The sequence below is a fragment of the Notamacropus eugenii genome, chromosome 1, assembly GCF_028372415.1.
Source record: "Notamacropus eugenii isolate mMacEug1 chromosome 1, mMacEug1.pri_v2, whole genome shotgun sequence".
NCBI classification, from domain to species: domain Eukaryota; kingdom Metazoa; phylum Chordata; class Mammalia; order Diprotodontia; family Macropodidae; genus Notamacropus; species Notamacropus eugenii.
This window is the reverse complement of record NC_092872.1, coordinates 49,695,114-49,715,232: the sequence shown is the minus strand read 5'-3', so window position 1 is coordinate 49,715,232 and position 20,119 is coordinate 49,695,114. Positions and strand designations below refer to the sequence as shown.

At 40.4% G+C, this 20,119-nt stretch overlaps 1 long non-coding RNA gene across 1 annotated transcript; it reads right to left on the bottom strand.

Moving 5' to 3' along the window:
• Positions 1–1,525: 1,525 nt before the first annotated feature.
• On the bottom strand, positions 1,526–19,954 carry LOC140499284 (uncharacterized). The gene is made up of 3 exons (XR_011965341.1): positions 19,400–19,954; positions 3,442–3,518; positions 1,526–2,180 (listed from the first exon to the last, which is right to left on the bottom strand). It is a non-coding gene; the product is annotated as an uncharacterized lncRNA (long non-coding RNA).
• Between the last annotated feature and the right edge of the window lie 165 nt (positions 19,955–20,119).

The following is a 20,119-nucleotide window of genomic DNA, read 5'->3' as shown; positions in this document are numbered from 1 at the left end:
TTTTAGCTATTTGATCCCAAGTGAGTTACTCAAACTTTGAGCTTCGGTTTTCTCATCTATAGAATGAGGGGATTGGATTAGACAGTCTTTAGGATTCCTTCCAGCTCCAGATCTATGATCAAGTGCCTACTATGGACCAATTATCTCATTTTACATGTGGGGTACCTATGCTAAGATACTCCCTGCCAAGATACGTTGCCGCTCTCCAATGATCATTTATTCCAGAAACTGGAGGTGATGATAGTTTAGGAAAGAGAAGAAAAGACTGACAGAGCACCGTTAGGGATTGTCTTTTCTCTCTCATTTGTTGGACCAATTTTTATCACTATTTTTTTCCAGCTAAAGATTCTGAGAGCGTGCAAACTACTTTTGATGACAGAGGGAAGAAAAGGAGAACAAGAGAAAACACAAGAGGATAAAGCAGTGATGAAACAGGACTTGGACAAATTGGATCACATGCTCATCCCTGCTTCCTTCTTGCCCCTGAGATTTGGACATTACCTTCCTTCCTTGCCACAGAGAGGTACAGGAACGCTTGACTGGTACCAGATGAGGGGAGAGAAAGCCGATTGCTATGCAAACAATTAGCAACTGATTTGGGGAATTAGGACTTTGCAATGTGGTGGCAATCTGAATTCATAAGAAAACCGTCAATAGCAAAATGGAGGTCTTTAATCAGGGCCAGTGAGCTGCAGCTCAGGATGCCACATGGCAAGTGCTGGGGTACCCCAGGAGTGGGCTGGGAACATGGTTTACATAGGGTCCTAAGAGAGGGGAAATGGCAACGATGGGGCTAGGAGGGCTCAGGCAGAGAAAATGGCCAAACTAAGGTGGGAGGGGTCAGGCAGAAGGAATGATCTGGTTGCAGTTGGGAGGGCTTTGGGGCATCTCACAGTTTCACTAGGTAAGTTGTTTTCCATAACAGGCAAAAGACCTTAGGAAATGCTTGGGAATCTCTGGAGGGGAGAGTTTGGGACATTTACAAAATTGGCCAAGGCCTGGTCAACCTCAGGTAATTCATGGGTCTGGGAACAAGGCCAGATTCAGCTGAGTTTGACAGAGGCCACAGCTTGAGACATCCTTTCTATCCAACCATTCAGGCGCTGGGGACAGGGAAAGCCACAGCACTTGGGTTGCTGCACCTATATTCCTATCTTTGGGGACCAGAGGCGATATCAGCAAAGTTGGATTAGACACTGTAAGCCAACCAATCTGGAACTGCCATGTGAGGAGCCAGAAGTGGGAGTGGGGCTGAGGGGAGGGGTAGGTGGAGAAACAGCCAGAGCAGTTTCCCAAAAACTTCTTCCATGAGAGAAAGGCCAGAAAAAATAGTTCAAACCCTCAGAATTATTTTGCCTTTCCCTAGGTCTCCTGTGTTTATAGTCCCTGATCCTGAAAGAGGTTCCATATTCACAATCCCTTCTATAACCTTTGGAAGCAGGTGGTTCAGATCTATTCCCTAGGTATCCCAAAGAAGTGGGAGGTTTGGTGACTATTGGGTAAAGCACACCACAAGAGCCACACACACAGCTTCTTTGCAATTTTACTTTGTCTAATAAAGTGTAAGTCCACAAAAAAGTTGATTGGCTATGAGCTATCAATATCAATAAGGCTTGACAGAGCAGGAAGCCTTAGGTTACTCGCACAGGCTCACAAAAGGAATCTTTTGCATGGATATTGGTGGCTGGCATAACTTGTCATCTGGTCAACCAAATTATAAACTACATACACCTGCCAGTCTTTTTTGTAGGCTTACAGAAAGTAGGATGTGAGCCAGTATAACTGGCTATTGCTATTGCAGCACTTCATATTATCTGAGATAGCCACCAGGGGTATATACAACTTGCACCAAATGTTCCATACATGTGGGATAAACTGAGACTCTGTGTGTGTGTAAATGATTTTTTAAAATAGTCATCATCCTAGAGATTCAGAGTTTCTCCCAGCCCCCTTCTTCCAAAGTCCTGACTTTAAGGTCAGTTTTTCTTCAGAGGGACATTTCTGACAACGAGATTGCATTGAGTCTCCTTATCCTGGTTAAACCTCAACTGAAGCTTACAAATAATTTAATCTAAAGTACCGAAGTCCTAGTGTGTTCTGTTCAGGCTTGCATGGAGACATTCTTCTGTCTAGATGGACCACGATTGGGAGTGGTCTGGTCTGGTTGGGGGGTCCTCTGTCTGGAGATGAAATGATAGCCCTTGTTGGAAAGATTTAAAACTGTGCACCCTAACTCCAAAATGGGTTCTCAGTTCAGCCCAGATTGAAGACCAGGGTGTCTTAAACTTTTTTCACTTGCTACCCCTTTTCACCTGAGAAATTTTACATGATTCCAGATATATAGATATATAAAACAGGCATATAAATCAAACATTTACTGATAATAAATCATAAAGAAATTTATTTTAAAACAATTCTTTGGTATACATATAATTTTACAATTTATTAATTATGAGAGCAAATTTGCATACTAGTGAGATGGATATGGTTTTTTGTACATAAAGAATTAACTCTTGGTGGAATATTTGATACTACAGGATGGAGAAGATCTTCAGTGTTTTTCAGAGTTGGTTGATATTTTCATTTTATAACTGTCAATGCTAAAAATGCTGCTTCAAATAAATACATAGCATAAAGTAGCATAAGTATGTCTAGGGTTATTTCAGAAATTGTTGGAAATATTGTCCTAATCCCAAAATTCATTTATGATTTTTTAGAAAACTCAAGTTTTAAACCTGTGTCGTTTGATAACTCAGGAAATTCTTCTTGAACTTTTAATGACACATGACTGACTTTTTTACCAACTTAGTTTTTTAGAATCAAAATTTGAAGGGAAGTATTTCTGAAACTGTGTTTCCAGGCACTTCAAATGATCAATTATAACTCTTACAATTAAATCTTTGGGAAGGTTATTTTTCAATTATAAAATCATCTGTAGCTCTAAACATTTCTGAAGAATCAATTTCCACCCCATTGCTCCATATGTTAACTTTTTAGTAGAACTTTCAATTTTATCATTTATCATAAATGTTACAATTTTTCCTTGAACTGTTTAAATTACTGAGTTTTTTGAAAATATCTGACAAATAACATATCCATAAGTCATTATGAAAAAAACTAACAAAATTGGATTTTGACTCAGCCAAATTATAACAACTTCATCTTTCAGTATCAATAATCTGAACTTTGCCCTCTTGAGAGCCATAATTCAACATATTTTCTTTTTATCAGATTAGGTGTACTACATCCTGGTAATGGAGACTCTGCCACATTGTCACCAGTATTTTTACCTCTTCTGTCTAACTTTGGCCACTTATCCATAATTGAAAAATATTTGTGTCCTAAAATATAAATATTGCTAATAATTTCTCAAATAAATAGTACCTTTAATTTATGAAAGTATATTTGTGCTTAATTTAAAAAATTGATGTTTATACTTACATACACATACAATGGTGATGGTGGAGAAATATTAAATGGCTTTTGTCTTTACTTGGTGCAGTTAAATATTTATGTTTCTGTAAAAGAAGGAGATAACAGCAATTTTTAAAAGCAAACATTCCAACACAGTTCAATCCAAAGATACATTAAATTGATATTTACATGCTGAGGAATTATGGGTAGGAAAATATTAAAATTAACTATTATGTTTCTTATATGAGCAAAAACCTTTCTATGTACAGTAAAGACACTGCAATTCATAACATATGATAGTCTGAAGTGTTACTGGCAGTGTTTGTTGGCATTGTGTGACATGACAGCATGCTCAGTGCAAAGTGTTTATGGTGTGTGTTTAGAGCCAAGGCTGCAGTGAAGGCCCACGATGCAACACAGGCAAGTGTTGCCAGAAACACCTCAGATTCATTATGCCTTTAATTTTCAATTAATTTTTTGTCATTGCACGTTTAGAAACCTCTTATTGTTGCCAAATTTTTCACCACCCCTACATTCAGTTGCTGGGTTGTGACCTGCAGTTTAAGAAGCGCTGCTCTGAAATATAAAATCTTATGGAAGTGAACGTTGAAAACTAAAAATTAATTAAGTGAAAAAAAGAAGAAGCGCTACTCCAGACAGAGGCAAAGGAGGCAGAAGCAGCAGAACAGGCTGCCAGAGAAAGTCTCACAAGGGAACTTGTCCCTCTCCTCTTGGCAAGGGAACTTAAAGTGCAGAATGACGTACGTGTACCTTTTCATACATAGCCACTGACCATGTATGAAGGGAAGTTAGTGAGTTAGTAAGAAGTAACAGATATACAAAAAAAAGGTAGCATCAAAAAATACCCATAAAAAAGTTCATAAAGGGATACAAATGATCACTTAATTACTTCCATGTTAACATATATTTTTAAAACATAGCTAATATGAAAATTTGTTTTGTATTACTGTGATTGGGTGCTTGGGTGCCTATGCTTGGACCCCAATTCTAAAGTCACATTTCTCTCTAAAAATCACATTTCTCCCTACTCTATTCCTGTCAGTTTCTTTCCAGCCCAAGGACACCTTGCCCTGGATCTCTCTTCCTGATACAGTAGCCAGCTGCACCTATAGAACTTATTAGTCTGAACCAGCTGTGTACTGGCTGAACTGGCTGTGTACTGGGTCATAAAGATACTTACTACTCATTGACCAATCATATGTATCCTAGACTTAGACATATGTATCCTCCCTTATGTTTTATCTTGTCTGACAACATTGATGGGAGCAGCCTGGGTATTTCTCAGTCAGCCCTGACCATTAGTTGACTAAGTGACATTTCAGGCTTAAAATCCCACCTTCATGTAACCCACTTGGGCTATTTCCCAGTGAACTCTGGGTAAAACATCTGTGTAGTAGATACTAAAAGTGCATGTTCCTTTAAGAACTAACCACTCCCTAATCCTGCCCTGAATCACCTAGTTAACATATTTGGCACATGTTTTTACTATACAATATCCTGTATAAACTTTACCTGTACCCCATTCAAATAGCAGGTTCCCTAAGAATTCTTGCCTGCTGAAAAGTGTTACAATAAATCTTTACCACCTTGACTTTAAGAATGCTTGAGTCCATAAATTCATTCCAGACAGCCCCACCCTGCACTCAGGTCTTTGAGGGTCTCACTCCCCCTTTTCCAACCCTCATCAACTATACATTTTTGTAATAATAATAATTTGTTTTTCCTGCCTTCTCATTCTGATAGGGAAGGGTGAGAATTTGGAATTAAAAAGAAATTTTAGAATACACTTAAAAAATAAAATATGTTACAGTTCATGGTTTCATGTGATACTCTTGTTCTAAATGTACTGGAATGTTTGTGTTTGTTAATGACTAAGATTATAATAAAAAAAAAAGGAAAAAAGACATATAGTTTTCCCAAAAAGGCCCCTGTTTTACAGGTTCCCAAACAAGGGCTTGTGTTCTTTTGGGTCTGACATATCACAAGATTCCTATCATTCCATTTCTTTGGCGAGGTGGGAAAAAATAGGGCTTTAGTCCCGGGGAGGTCAAAGACCCAGAAATGTACTATAAGTCTCCCAGATCCCAATATAATGTTCTGACCCCTGTATAAACACACACACACACACACACACACACACACACACACACAAAATTTTACAGTAATACTCATGGTAACAAAGAACTAAAAACAAAGGGACCACATTTTACAATGCCCACAGAAACGTAAAGTAAAAACAACATTGAAAGACAGCAGAATCCTGATCAATGGAGTAACCAGTCACAGGTCCAACAGTGACAAATGCCTCCCAAATAGTACCTCCCTCTGCTCCACCTGGAGTCAGTTAAACCTGAGTTCAAAGGAGGCCTCAGACACTAACTGTGTGACCCTGGAAAAGTCATTTAATCTCTGTTTGCCTGTTTCCTAATATGTAAAATGGGGATAATACTAGTATCTATTTCCCAGGATTGTTGAGAATCTCAAATGAGATAATATTCATAAGGTATTTAGCATAGCTCCTGGCACATACTAGGCACTACATTATCATTATCATTATCTCCTATAGAAAAAAGAAGTAGCACAAGGCATCCATCAGAAATATCCTATCAATTTTGCTTAACTTCATTTCTTTGTTCCAAGGGAAGGTCCCATATTTGTTTTAAACGCAACAGATCTCTGGAACAATCTTTTCATTTGACAAATAAAGAAGCAAAGAGGTGAAGGGATTTTCCTAATGTTACACTGGTAAGTAGTCAAATCAGGAATTTGAAGCCAGGACCTCCAATTGCAAATCCAGCACTATTTCTCCTCTATTATGTGGAAAATATTACACTGGAAGTAAAGGGACATACAAAACATATTGTTACGATAGGACGGAATACGTGATATAGAGCAATTTTACCATTCTAGATCTGCACTCTCTGAAGGCTAAGTAATGTCTTTAGGGTCACAAAGCCACTGTGTGTCAAGAGGCAGGATCAAAACCCAAGTCTTTCTGCCTCTGCGGTCAATTCTCTATCCACTATACCATGTTGCCTCTCATTATAATATTAAAACAATTTCTGTAGCACTTAAAAGTCAACCCTGCGAATTAGGAACTACAAGTGCTACCACCATTTTGCAGATGAGGCACTTTAGACTCAAAGAATAACTTGCCCATGATCACATGACCAATGTCAAAGTCTCTAGGCCAGATATCTCACAAAGTCTAGGACTTTTAAAACTGTACCATATTGCTTCTCTTGAAGTAAGACCCTAATGGAACTCACAACTGTTAGCAACAGATGCAAAGTTGGCCCATCTTTTTTAGAATGTTACCCACATTCTTTCTGTTTCTTTCCAAGGATTAGAAATCTCATCTCTTTGCTCCTCGTGTTCCTAGGGCAGGTTGCACCAGATGACAGTGCCCTTCTGTAGATCAGTTACAATTTAGGGCCAAAGGAAACTGCTTTTTACATGATATGGGAGTTTCCCTCTGCTAAAGTCTTCAAGAAGTGTTGAGGGGCTTTCTTGGTCAGACCTCCTGTGGTCTCTGGCTCTGTGAATTCTCTTCATGTATTATGCCTCTATCCAACCCCAGTCAACACCATAAAGCATCAATGACCTGTGATTTGACATTGAGCCAGGTTTTATCCTAGGGAGCTTTGTCTCATAGGGTACCAACAAATTACCTGGATCTGTTCCCAGAAGCTTCACTCAGTCAGGTCAGCAATGACTGGGATGAAGGCTTAGATGGAATGTTTATCAGATTTGTGGAAGGCATTCAGCTGAGAGGGCTAGCTAATACTGCATGACAGAGTCAAGGTCTCAAAATATCTTAAACTAGAAGAGTGGAATGAATCCAATAAGAACATTTAAAAATCCATTGAACAGCAGGATGGGGGGGGTGGCACTGCTAAACAAAAATTCATGTGAAAAAAGATGTTATTTTTTTTTTGTGGCAGATAAGTTTAATAGACGTCAATGAGGAAACATGGTAAACAAAAAACCCTCGTGATACTCTAGGTTAGAAACAATATCCAGAAAAGGTATTACAATCCCCATTATCCTCTGTCAGACCACATCTAGAGTATTGTGTTCAGGTCTGGCATCACATTTTAAGGCTAGAGCAAGTCCAAAGGAAGGTGGTGAGCATGGCAAGGATCCCTGAAACCAAGTCACATGAGGATACACTGAAGGAACTAGGTTTGTTTAGCATGTAAAAGGGAAGACAGAGGTATATGATAACTGGCTTCTTGTACATGAAAGGTTGTTATGTAGAAGAAAGATCTGGTAAATGTCTCCATTTTCAAAAGAAATGAGAATGGAGCCTGCAAACTACAGATTGGTAAGTTTGACTTTGATTCCTAAAAAAAAATTGTAGCATGTATTAAAGGGAGAGTAAATATTTAGAAAAGGAAATGTTCATCACAAATGTATAGCGTAGATTCATCAAGAGCATGTCAAATAATTGTAATTATGAAAGTATAGTTTAAGCATAGCACTCAATGCCACAATACCCAGGAACACAGTTCATGAAAGGAATTCACAAAGCTGGAGACCTCAGTAGGACTGACCAAGAAAGTTCCTCCATACTCCTTGTGGGGACAAAGACAAAGCAATAATAATATTCTTTCTGTAAGCCAGGGACCCCCTCCCACTGACACGTGGTGCGTGTTGTGGGAAAGACGGTCCAAACTCACAGAACCACATCGGGGAAGCACATGCGTAAGGAACATGTTACTGGAGTATTTTAACTCAATTCTAGACTCTGGGCCATGTCTTTTATTGCCCTCAGGTTTGGCCCAAACAACAATTCACTAATGGGTGGGGCTGATCCACTCAGGTTGTTCATCTTCTGTACTAGTGTTCCAGCAAAAGCAGAAATGTTAAGTGTAGGATCTGCAGAGCTTTGTTAAGGTGACTCTCCTGGTGAACTCTGAGGGGTTTCCACCTCTTATGCAACAAATGGCAATGCAGAGAAAAGTCAAATTAATGTTTTTTCTTCCTCCACTCAGCTATTCCAAGCAGCAAAGTCAACATCTTTGTTTCCTGTATCGGGTGACAGGGCAAGTTCTGAGCTCTCTACCCAGCCCCAATGAGAGATCTCTTCCAAGTCAATTTTGCTTTGCTTTCCTCTCTGCCCTGAACTCAGCTTTCCTGCTATTCTAAAGCAGGGTCTTTTCAGTAAGATAATTCATTTCTATCTTCTCATAATAATCTAAAATTCATATTCCTGCCATTTGTAACATAACTAAGCAATAGAGATTTGTTCCATAGTTACTGATAGTTCTAAGAATCAGTTTCCCTAGCTATGTTAACTCCAAAATCCTCATGTCTATCATATGCAAATTAAATACTAGAATATATCACTTTTACACTAAGTAAAAATGTAAAAAAGTAAAAATTTACACTTTTCTCTACGAGCCTGTTTTTAAGTGTTTCTCTCAAAGCTGTCCCTGTTTTTGCTGCCCCTTTCCACCAGCAAAACTATTCACATATGAAAGGAATTCCTCCATACATGATGAAATCATTAAAATTGTCTTAAAATACCCTTTGATCTGGTAATCCCATTTCTGGGCATATTTTCAAAGAAGGTCAAAGACAAAAAAGAGTTTTCATACATACATACACACACACAAACACACACTCATATATTTTTTCATAGCCGAACTTAATGATAACAAAAAAATGGAAAATAAAATGGATGCTCATCAATTGATGAGTGGCTAAACTGTAGTATGCAATGAAATATTATGGTACCATAAGAAATGACATTTTCCTTCCCCAAGAAAGCAGAATACTTGGTTTTCTCTAGAAGGGAAATGAGTTACCAGGCAAAACTAAACATCTTGAAGGGAAAGCAAGTGAATGCCTCTGTAGATCCTCTGCCTCACAAGTGATTGTAGCTGTCTTCTTGCCCACCAGTGCTACCTGGTGGTTATGTGCAATAAACTGAATATGGAAGTATATACTTAGCTTGAAAAAACAAATTTCACAAGTACAAGATGCAGTAGATGTGGCTAAATTGCAGTCAGGATGAAAAAGAAGCCTTGAGGTCTTGGACTACAAACTTAACATGAGAAATGTTATATGGCAGTTTAAAAAACTAATGCAATTATCTAAGAGAGCATCAGAGACCATTCTTACCATTAACAAATATCATCAGCACAATTTCAATGTGTCCTCAAGTCCTGTAGTGCCACCTGTTATCTGGATGTAGGGATTGTGTTAGCCAGGCTGGGTGAGCCCTACTTGAATACAGAATGCCCTTTGGAGGCTGGTCAAAGATTTTTCAAAAGAGACAAGATAACAAGAAGATGAAGGACAGTAGAGCAGGGAAAAAGAGGAGAAGAAAATGAACATGAAGCCACAAGGCTTCCACTCACTCACTGATGTTAAAAAAGGTATTTCCCTTCAGTTGTATCTTACTCATGCTAGCAATGACACAGCAGAAGTGGCAGTGATGTCAGGACATGGAGATAGAGGAAGATTTGTCTACCTGTTCCCAAATGAGAAGCCCATATACCTAAGGCACCGAAATTCAACAATACCCCCCCACAGAAAACCTCTGGTTCCTTTGCCAACAAGTCCCTGAACTCAATGGAAAGGGATATACCACTTGCTGCACACATGGATTCCAACAACTTCCATGGAGGAAGTGACAGTTTCTTTTCTGTTGTATTGAAGATAGGATGGAGGAAGAAGAGAGAGTAGATGTGCAGTTTCTAATCCCTAGGGATTTGAGAATTGGTGTTTTGGGAGTAAAGGATATAATGAGTGCTTGCTGCAGCGTTAACCCTTTGGTATTGACCTTGCCTTTTGTTTTTAAAATCATCTTTTACTTTACTTTTATGTCATGTATTTCATTTGGTGTTAATTGTGGTGGAAGGTCAACAGAATTTCTTCTGTCAGGCACTGTGGTAAACACTGTGAATCCAGAGGCAAAATGAAACAGTCCCATTTTGATTGGGTTTCCAAGCTAATGGGGAAGAGACTACTTACCTATATTAAGTGTTATTCTGCATTATAGACCTAGGGGGCTAAGCGGTGGGGGAGGGAAAAAGGGAGGTCCAGAGGACAGCCTAGAGACCTGTTTAGCCCTGAGATAGTCCAGCACTCCAGACTGGCTGAGAGAATATTGAACCTTGATGAGTGCTGCAGAGGGGCCTTCAGTTGTTGAGACACATTTTGAGAGAGAGGACAAGAAGAAAGGCAGGTCATGAGAAGCAAGAACAAACTTTTCAATGACTATAAGCCCCAGGCTTGGGGAGGTCCTGTGATCCGTGCTGAGTAGGTCACCTTACACTACTGATTCAGCATAAAAAGGTAAACAGGAAAAAAAATTTGAAAAAACCCAAAAGGTTATTTAATAAGGGCAAACTGTTTATATATCTACATGAGAGGACAATAATTGTAAATTTTGAAAACTGTATCTTTATTATGACACTTGAAAGAGATAAACATAGACAGAGGGTGTGGGTATAAATTAACTGATGTGATAAAAAAAACCTAATTAAGGGGTGCAAAGGGATTGTAATGGGAGAAGAGGAAAAGAAGAGGCAGAAAAGGGTAAATTACATCACATGAAGAGGCACAAAAACATTATAATAGAGGGAAAAGGAGGGAGATGAACAATGTTTGAACTTTACTCTCATCAGATTTGATTAAAAGAAGGAATAACATGCTCAGTTAAATATAGAAATCTAACTTGCCCTACAGGCAGTAGGAGAGGAAAGGGGAAAGAAAAGGGAGGGAGTGGTTAGAAGGGAAGGAAGAAGTAGTAAAGGAAAAGAGAAAGAAAAGGGAGGGCAGCTGATAGAAGGAAGGGAAGATTGAGGAAAGTGGTGGTCAAAAGCAAAACTTTTGAGGAGGAGAAGGGAGAAATAAAAGAATAAACAGGGAGGGGAAATAGGACGGAGAGAAAGACACAGATAGTAATCATAACTGTGAATGTGAAAGGGATGAACTCTCCCATAATATGGAAGCGAATAGCAGAATGAATTGAAAACCATAATCCTACAATTTGGTTGTTTACCAGAAACGCATCTGCAAAAGGGGGACACACGCAGGATAAAGGTAAAAGGCTGGAGTAGAATACATTATGCTTCAGCTGAAGTAAAAAAAAAGCAGGGGTAACAATCCTAATCTTAGAAAAAGCAAAAGCAAAAAGAGATCTATTCAAAAGAGATAAGAAAGGAAACTATACCCTGCTGAAAGGAACCATAGACAATGAAGTAATATCATTACTAAACATATATGCACCAAGTGGTATAGCATCCAAATTTTTAGAGGAGAAGTTAAGAGAATAAGAGGAAGAAATAGACAGAAAAACTATACTAGTAGGGGAACTCAACCTCCCCCTCTCTGACCTTGATAAATCTAACCTCAAAATAAACAAGAAAGAAATTTAGGAGGTGAATAGAATTTTTGAAAAGGTGGATATGGTAGACCTCTGGAGAAAAATGAACAGGGACACAAAGGAATATACCTTTTTCTCAGCAGTACATGGCACATACACAAAAACTGACCATGTACTAGGACATAAAAACCTCACATCCTTTTCAGATCATGATGCAGTAAAATTATATGTAATAAAGGGCCATGGAAAGATAGACTAAAAATTAGTTGGAAACTAAATAATCTAATCCTAAAGAATGAGTGGGTCAAACAGCAAATCATAGAAACAATCAATAACTTCATTCAAGAGAATGACAAAAACTGGAAAATAATATAGCACAAACTGGGCATAGACTAATGTCTGACACAGTATACCAAAATAAAGTCCAAATGGATACATGATTTAGGCATAAAGACTGATAGTATAAACAAATTAGGGGAGCAAGGAATAGTCTGTCAGATTTATGGAGAATAGTGGAATTTATGACAAAATAAGAGATAGAGAACATTATGAAATACAAAGTGGAAAATTTTGATTACATTAAATTGAAAATTTTTGCAGAAACAAAGCCAATGCAACCGAGATTGGGAGGGAAGCAGAAAACTGGGAAAGATTTTTACAACTAGTATTTGTGATAAAGGCTTCATTTCTAAAAATACATAGAGAACTGAGTCAAATTTACAAGAATACAAGTCATTCCCCAATTGACAAATGGTCAAAGGATACGAACAGGCAGTTTTCAGAGGAAGAAATTAAAGTTATCTATAGTCATATGAAAAAATGCTCTAAATCACTATTGATTAGAGAGATGCAAATCAAAACAACTCTGAAGTACCACATCACACCTATCAGATTGGCTATCATGACAAAACAGGAAAATGATAAATGTTGGAAATGTGAAAAAGTTGGAACACTAATTTATTGTTGGTGGAGCTGCAAGCTGATCCAATCATTCTGGAGAGCAATTTACTACTATGCCTAAAGGGTTATAAAAATATATATACCCTTTGACCCAGCAATACCACTTCTAAGTCTTTTGACTCCTGTGTAAATGGGATTTAAGTGAAGCAGAGTTGCAAAGAGTTGTCAGCCTCACTCTCTCTTCCAGAGTCATCACAGCCCAGTGGTAGGATAGAATCAAGACAACTGGCGATGCCTCTGGATACAGTGGATGACTTTGGTGTCTTCGGTGTCTAACTAAGCTATAAGCGCTCCACTTCGCCTGCTTCACCTGCCTTCATGGCTGTTGAAACAAACTGTTCTCATCCGCCCATTCCATTAGGGGAAGTCAAGACACCCCCCTAACTCACCAATGAGTATGAGACCCCTTGGTTACCCTCAACCTAGTCTGATCCATCTGCTGAAATAGTTTACTGGGGCGTGGCTGCTGCACATGATAAAGCTTCTTGGAGACACAGGTGACAGCTGGGTAGAACAAGTGGGCACCAAAGATGGAAAGCAGCCCTGAAAAGGGCTCAGCAGTCATCACACCAAAAGTACTGGTCCTCCCTGAACACACCCTATACCCCAATGTACACAATGACAATGAGGTTGATACACGCATTGCCAGATTTAGCTCAGTGTTTGGGAGGCTCTGAAGAAAAGTTTGAGAGGAAAGAGATATTAGACTAACTACCAAGCTGAAGGTCTACAGAGCCGTTGTGCTGACCTCATTGTTGTATGCCTGTGAAACATGGACAGTCTATAAGGCCATGCCAGGAAATTTAATCACTTCCATCTGAACTGTCTTAGGAAGATTCTGAGGATCACCTTGCAGGATAAGGTACCAGACACGGAGGTCCTTGTTCAAACTAAACTGCCAAGCATTCAAGCTATGCTTCAGAGAGAGCAACTCCGATGGGCTGGCCAAGTTGTTTGAATGCAAAATGTAGGCTTATCAAAAAGACTCTTATGGAGAATTCGCATGGGGTAGGTAATCACATGGTGGTCAGAAGAAGCAATACAAGAACACTCTCAAGAATTTTGGATTTGATTGCGCAACATGGGAGACACTGACATAGGACTCCTTGGCATGGCGTGCTCACATCTGAAAGGGTACTGTACTCTATGAGCAAAGCAGAATTGAGACAGCACAAAGTAAACGTAAGCTGTGCAAATTTGGAGTATCTGCCTCAAATATTCACACAGACTATCTGTGCCCAATCAGTGGTAGAGCATTCCAAGCTCGTATTGGTCTGATCAGCCACAGGTGGACACTTTGGAACTTCACTTTATCATGGTGATGTCATTTTGGTCCACTTCAAGAAGGAAGGATAACAACCAACCAACAAACCACTTCCAGGGCTGTATCTCAAAGAGATCATAAAAATTGGAAAAGGACCTATGTGAACAAAAATATTTTTATTTTTAAAAATATTTTAAAATACTTATTTAAAATTTTTTTTATCTTTTTTTTGTGGTGGCCAAGAACTGGAAATTGAGGGGATGCCCATAAATTGGGGAATGGCTGAACAAGCTATGATGTATGAATGTAATGGAATACTAGTATGCTATAAGAAATGATGAACAGGCAGACTTCAGAAGATTCTGGAAAGACCTATATGAACTGATGCTGAGTGAAGTGAGCAGAACCAGGAAAACATTGTTCACAGAAACAGCTACAGTGTGTGATGACTGATTATGATAGACTTCTCAGAAATGCAAGGACCTAAAACAATTCCAAAGGACTCACGATGGAAAATGCCAACCACATCCAGAGAAAGAACTATGATGTTAGAACGCAGAGGGAAGCAGACTATTTTCTTTTTTATTTTAGTTTATTTTTTTCTCTCACAATTTCTCCCATTCATTATAATTCTTCTATGCAACATGACTAATGTGAAAATGTGTTTAATAGGAATGTATGTATAGACCCCCTATCAGATTGTATGCCATCTTGGGGAGGTAGGAGGAGAAAATTTAAAACTTATAGAAGTGAATGTTGAAAACCGAAAATAATTTGAAAACTGTAAAAAAAAAAAAAGTCACTTTGATAGCTGTGTGTTAGATGGATTGGAGTGGGGAGAGGTTTAAGGTAGGGAGAACAATTAGGTGGTTATTGAAACAGCCAGATGAAAAGTCACAAAGTTATACTCAGGAAAGGTATAGAGATAGAAATGGCAAGATTTGGCAACTAAATGAATGTCAGTGACAGGAAGGAGTGAATGATGACCCCAAGTTTGTAAGCCTGGGGACTGCAAGGAAGGTAATGTCCTCAGCATACAAAGGGAAGGTGAAGAGTTCTGTTTTGGATGGGTTGAGTCTAAGGGTCATCTGATTAGAGATGTCCAAAAGGCAACTAGTGATGTAGGATTGGAACCAATAGAGCTTAGGCAAAAAGCTGTCCTGGAGGAGAGGTAGCAGGTATTCAGCAAGTCAGAATATGGCCATCACCTCAGCCATCAAATTCCCTTGGATCCCAGTGGAAACAGCCCAGAACCCATAGTCCATGAGTCCTAGGAACAGTGGCCCTTGACCACTTTTCTTGCTTCCAGCTAAGCTGAACATCTCAACCACTGCTGAAATACAATAGCCTCTAAAGACTCAAAAAAGAAAGTTCTTGTCACCAAGTCCAAAGCCCTGGCCAATGGTTCAATTTCAGAAACAGTTATGATTTTATCAACAGAAAGGACATCAAAGGATATTACATTACCGCCCGCTTCACTTCTGCACTTCAAGGACACCTGTGCCTTTCTACTTGATTTCAATCTGAAACTTCTTTTAGAGAAAAGATTATACCCCCAGAACTTTTTAGAGTGTTTTGCTGAAGCAGGCATAGTCATTCATTCAAATAGTTGAAGGACAACTATGGGGAAGAGAGGTTGGACTTGTTCTACTTGCCTCTGGATGGTTGACCTAGAAGCCAAGAGCAGAAGTTATAGAGGCAGGTCTTGACTCAGCATAAGAATTAATTTCCCAAACAGTCTGAGCTATCTAAAAGTGGGTTGCCTTGAGGCGATGGAGGTGGGACTAATTAGTTTCTTGTTTCTGTAGGTGTTTGGAGGGTGAATGACTACTTCCTTGGGATGTTATAATTTGGATTCATGGGCCAGATACTGGTTGCATTACTGTAGATGGCCTATGTGGTCCCTTTCAACTTGAAATATTGTTCCAGGATTCTGGGAAATAGCTATAGTACACAAGAGACCATGTCCTATATTGACTTTGCATGTATTTTGTAATTCACTTATCTGTGTACATAGTATTCACTTTCCCACAAGAGAACTCAAGTTTCTCCAAGGCAGGACAGTTTTGTTTCCTGTTTTTGTTTCCCCAGCATCCTGTCTATCACAAAGTGAGTGCTGAATAAGTGCTTGTGGAATGAAGACAGACTTATTTTTAAGGTATGAACAGGGAAGGATCACTTGTGAAACCACGAGGAAGGTGGAAGCAACAAGGTGGTGCAGTGGATAGAGCACTAGGCCTGGAGTCAGGAAGATTGGAGTTTAAATGCAGCCTCAGAGAAGTGCTGGATGTATGCCACTGGCAAGTCATATAACCTCTATTTGCCTCAGTTTCCTCATCTGTAAAATGGAAATAATAATAGCACCTACCTCCCAGGGTTGTTGTGAGTCTCAAATGAGATACTAAAAGTGCTTACCACAGGAGCTATATAAAAGCCAGCCATTATTATAAGTCACTTATTCTTGCTAAGTAAGAGATGTATAAGGGCAGAGGAGTAGCCCAGATTCAAAGTGAACTCATCAAATATTTATTAAGCCATCCACACAACATGCTGGGAACACAAAGACATAGGTCAATCTGACATGGCCCATACTTAGGACTCACCCTCTCAAATCCCACTCAGACTAGTAGGCTGGGTCCCTACATCTCCTCTCAAGTTTTAGGAGGCAATGCTGAGGGGCCAGGAATCACTTTCTAGTCTTATTGTCATGCTTCTACCTGGGCTGTTCAGGGAGGACTAGCACTTCTGGTGGGAGGGCTTACCAAATCCATTTCAGGGCTGCTCAACCTACCTGTAGCTCCAACATGGTGCCACATGTGGAGTGGCCACACCCCAGTAAGACTCTCTTAGCAGATGGGCTAAATTAGGTTGAGAGTAACCAACAGGCCCCAAACCCATTGATGGGTTAGGAGGATTTCCACCCAAAGCATGTGAAGACTTACTCAAGTGGAATGGGCAGATGAGAACAATTTGTTCCAACAACCGTGAAGGTAGATGAAGCAGGCATTGTAGAGCCCTTAGAGCTTGGTAAGACAATGAATACACCAAGGTCCCCTACTGCATCCCAGGTCATTACCAGCTGTCCTGACTTTTGTCCTCCCACAGGACTTCAATGACTCTGGAAGAAGATGGTGAGGCTGGGGACTTTGTTGAATGTTGCCTCACTTAAATTCAGTTCATTCATAAGTCAAGATATCACTTGTGATGTCATTAATCCTCTTCCAAAATGAAGGACAAACAAAACATCACTGATTGTTGATTTCATTAGCTTGTAGAAATAGATGGTTTACTAAGATGGTATTAGAACAGTTACTATAAAACACCCCATGTCACCTCACACCAGAGGTATACTCCCACACAGTAAATCCAGAGTCCAGAGGAAAGTGGACTTAACCTTAGAGAATACATGTGGCAATGAGTTAACTCACAGCTCTTGAAGATCAGAAGACCTTTTCTCCCATTTGTAGAGTCCTCTGAAGGAGGAGCAGTTTTCTGCTGGGCTCCTCATAAAGTCAAGAAACTCTTTTCCTAAAGTCTAGTTTGTCCTCAATTCCCGAAGAAAATGCTAACAGCAACTGTGATACCAGGAACACTGGTAGAATACAAGAGAATTTTATATCCTCCAACCCTCTGAAGTTCAAAAAGAGATGGAAAGAGAAAGAGGCCTTTCTCTTCCTAGACAAGTAATTCCCTCCTAGGGACTTAGCTGGAACTCCTCGGACCCCCGAGCTGGCCTGTTACTCAAATCCCAGCTGAAATTCCAACTGACTTGTTATTTTATACAGACCCACTTGGCTCTTTAACCAATCCCAAATACTTTCTGTTCCTCATCATTTGATCTCAGTCAATGACTTCCACTCCTTCCAAACCGTTTAAGCATTTTGTGCACCTACTTTAACAGTTCTGGTTGATTGACTCAATAGAAGTGTTCTAAGAGAGGTAAGGTAATTCCTTAAAGTGGGATGGGGTGACTGATGCAAACATTTAACATCCCAATGCCTTGTGATGGTAGAGTTAGGATCTAGAAGGGACCAAGGCTCTGAGAACTCATAAAGTCTCCAAGAAAAAGCCAAAGTCCTAAGGATTTTCCCTAGCCTCATTACTGGGAATAGAAAGAGCCCTCTCTTTCTAAAAGAGCTGTATCTTAAGCCTTTAAGGTAAAAGGAGAGCCAGCTGTGCTAATTCTTTAAGAGGTGCATCTTAGCACCTCTAGGCACCAGCTGCAGCCAAAAGCTGAAATCAATCAGTAACTAGGCATATACTAAGAACTATTTAGAGCCTATATAAACCATAAACTCATTTCCAATGAACCCAGTTGTGGTAGAAGTTACAAAATAATCAGAAAAGTCAAGTGGTAGGAATGCCTAACAGCAGAGACTACACATCATGCCCAGAAAACCCACCAAAGCCTATACACTTGGCAGAGACCAAATGCCTCAGGATGTCAGTTGAAAGGAGGCCCAGCAAGAGCAGTGCTATAACAGTACCAGAGAACATCATTATTAGGTCAAAACTGTAAGTCTGTCCTGTGTGTCCACTGGCCTACATGTCTACCCTTCCCAATATCTATCTGTGGATGTGTCTGCATTAGATTTATGGGGGAAATGTTTTATTACTTTTCTTTCCATGCAATTTCATTAAATGCCTTTGCTTTGAATTAGTTGTATGACTGATAAGTAAACACATCATCGAGGGCATGTGAGTTTTGATCTCTGCATCTGAAGCGATACAGAGCACCTTGGAGGTGGGATACCATGTTTGGCAGGACCTTCTTAAGAGTTGAGAGGCATTGCCAGGTGATACACAGAGGCAGAAAATGAAACCATTCCTGACCTCAATTAGTGTACAATCTACTTGAGAGGAAGCTGTTGTTATCCAGTTGTGCAAGCCTCTCTGTGACTCCACTGGGAGTTTTCTTGGCAAAAAAATTGCAGTGGTTTGCCATTTCCTTCTCCCACTCATTTGACAGGTGAGGAAACTGCAGTACACAAGGTTAAGTGGTTTGTCTACGGCCACATGGCTACTCAGTGTCCAAGGCCAGATCTGAACTCAGCAAGAAGAGTCTTCCTAGCTCAAGGACCAGCAGTCTATGCACTATGCCACCTAGCTGCCTTAGGGAAGGAGGCTTTGTGTCCACAAATAAGATACAAAATAAAACAGCACAAGAGCAAAGGAATAACTCCAGTTGAACTAATCTACGAAAATTTGGGGTGGATCAGAAAAGGCTTCAAGGAAGAGGTGGCCCCTGGGCTGAAGGAATGGATTTTGCCAAATGAAGAAATAAAATATATCCCAGTTATAGAGGAACAGCCCACGCTCATCCACAGCTGAAATTGCATCATGGACAGTGGTGTGTTTTATTGTATAGGCAACAGGGAGCCACCCATGTGTAAAATTACCTCTAAGGTTCTTTCCATTCTAAAGGTATATCACTTCCAAATTGGGGCATCAGAGGAAGACTTCTTGGAGAATGCATGAGAGCTGGGTCTGGGAGGTGGCACGAGAAAGGTATTGCTAAGGTCTCTTCCGATCTCTTGGGACAGACTTAAGCAGCTTCTCCTAGATGCTGATGGACGTCACCTTTTCGGCCCCCTCCATGGAACGTCCCCAGCTCAGCCTTTCTAATCTAGCAAACACAGAGACCCATGGGTAAGGCCGGAGATGACCTTGGGAATGGGGGGGTCTGAATTCGAATGCCTCAATGACCTTGGCCCAGCGCCCGGCCTCTCTGGGCCCGGGGGCCCCGCCGTCCAGGAGAAGGGATGCCTTCCAAGCTCCCTGGCAGCTTCCAGGGCTACGAGTCTACATTCGGAGGACCCCGGGGCGGGTAGTGGGAGGAGGCCATGCCCGAGCCTCGCCGGAAGCTCGGCCTGGTTGGGCCCGGGCCAAGCCGGGGCTCTCGAAGTCTCCCCCCGCCCCCGCCTGCTCTGGACCCAAGCGAAGGAAAGTCTACACTACATACGGGAGGGAGGGCCTCGAGTTAGGCCGAAGGAGGGAGGCCTTTCGAGGATCGCCCACTAAATTCCTCCCCCGCCCTGGCTCCGGGTCCTTCGCTCTCGCCCCTCCCCCACACTGTAGCCTGCCCCTCCCCCATTCCTCTCTGGCCCCCGCTGTCACTT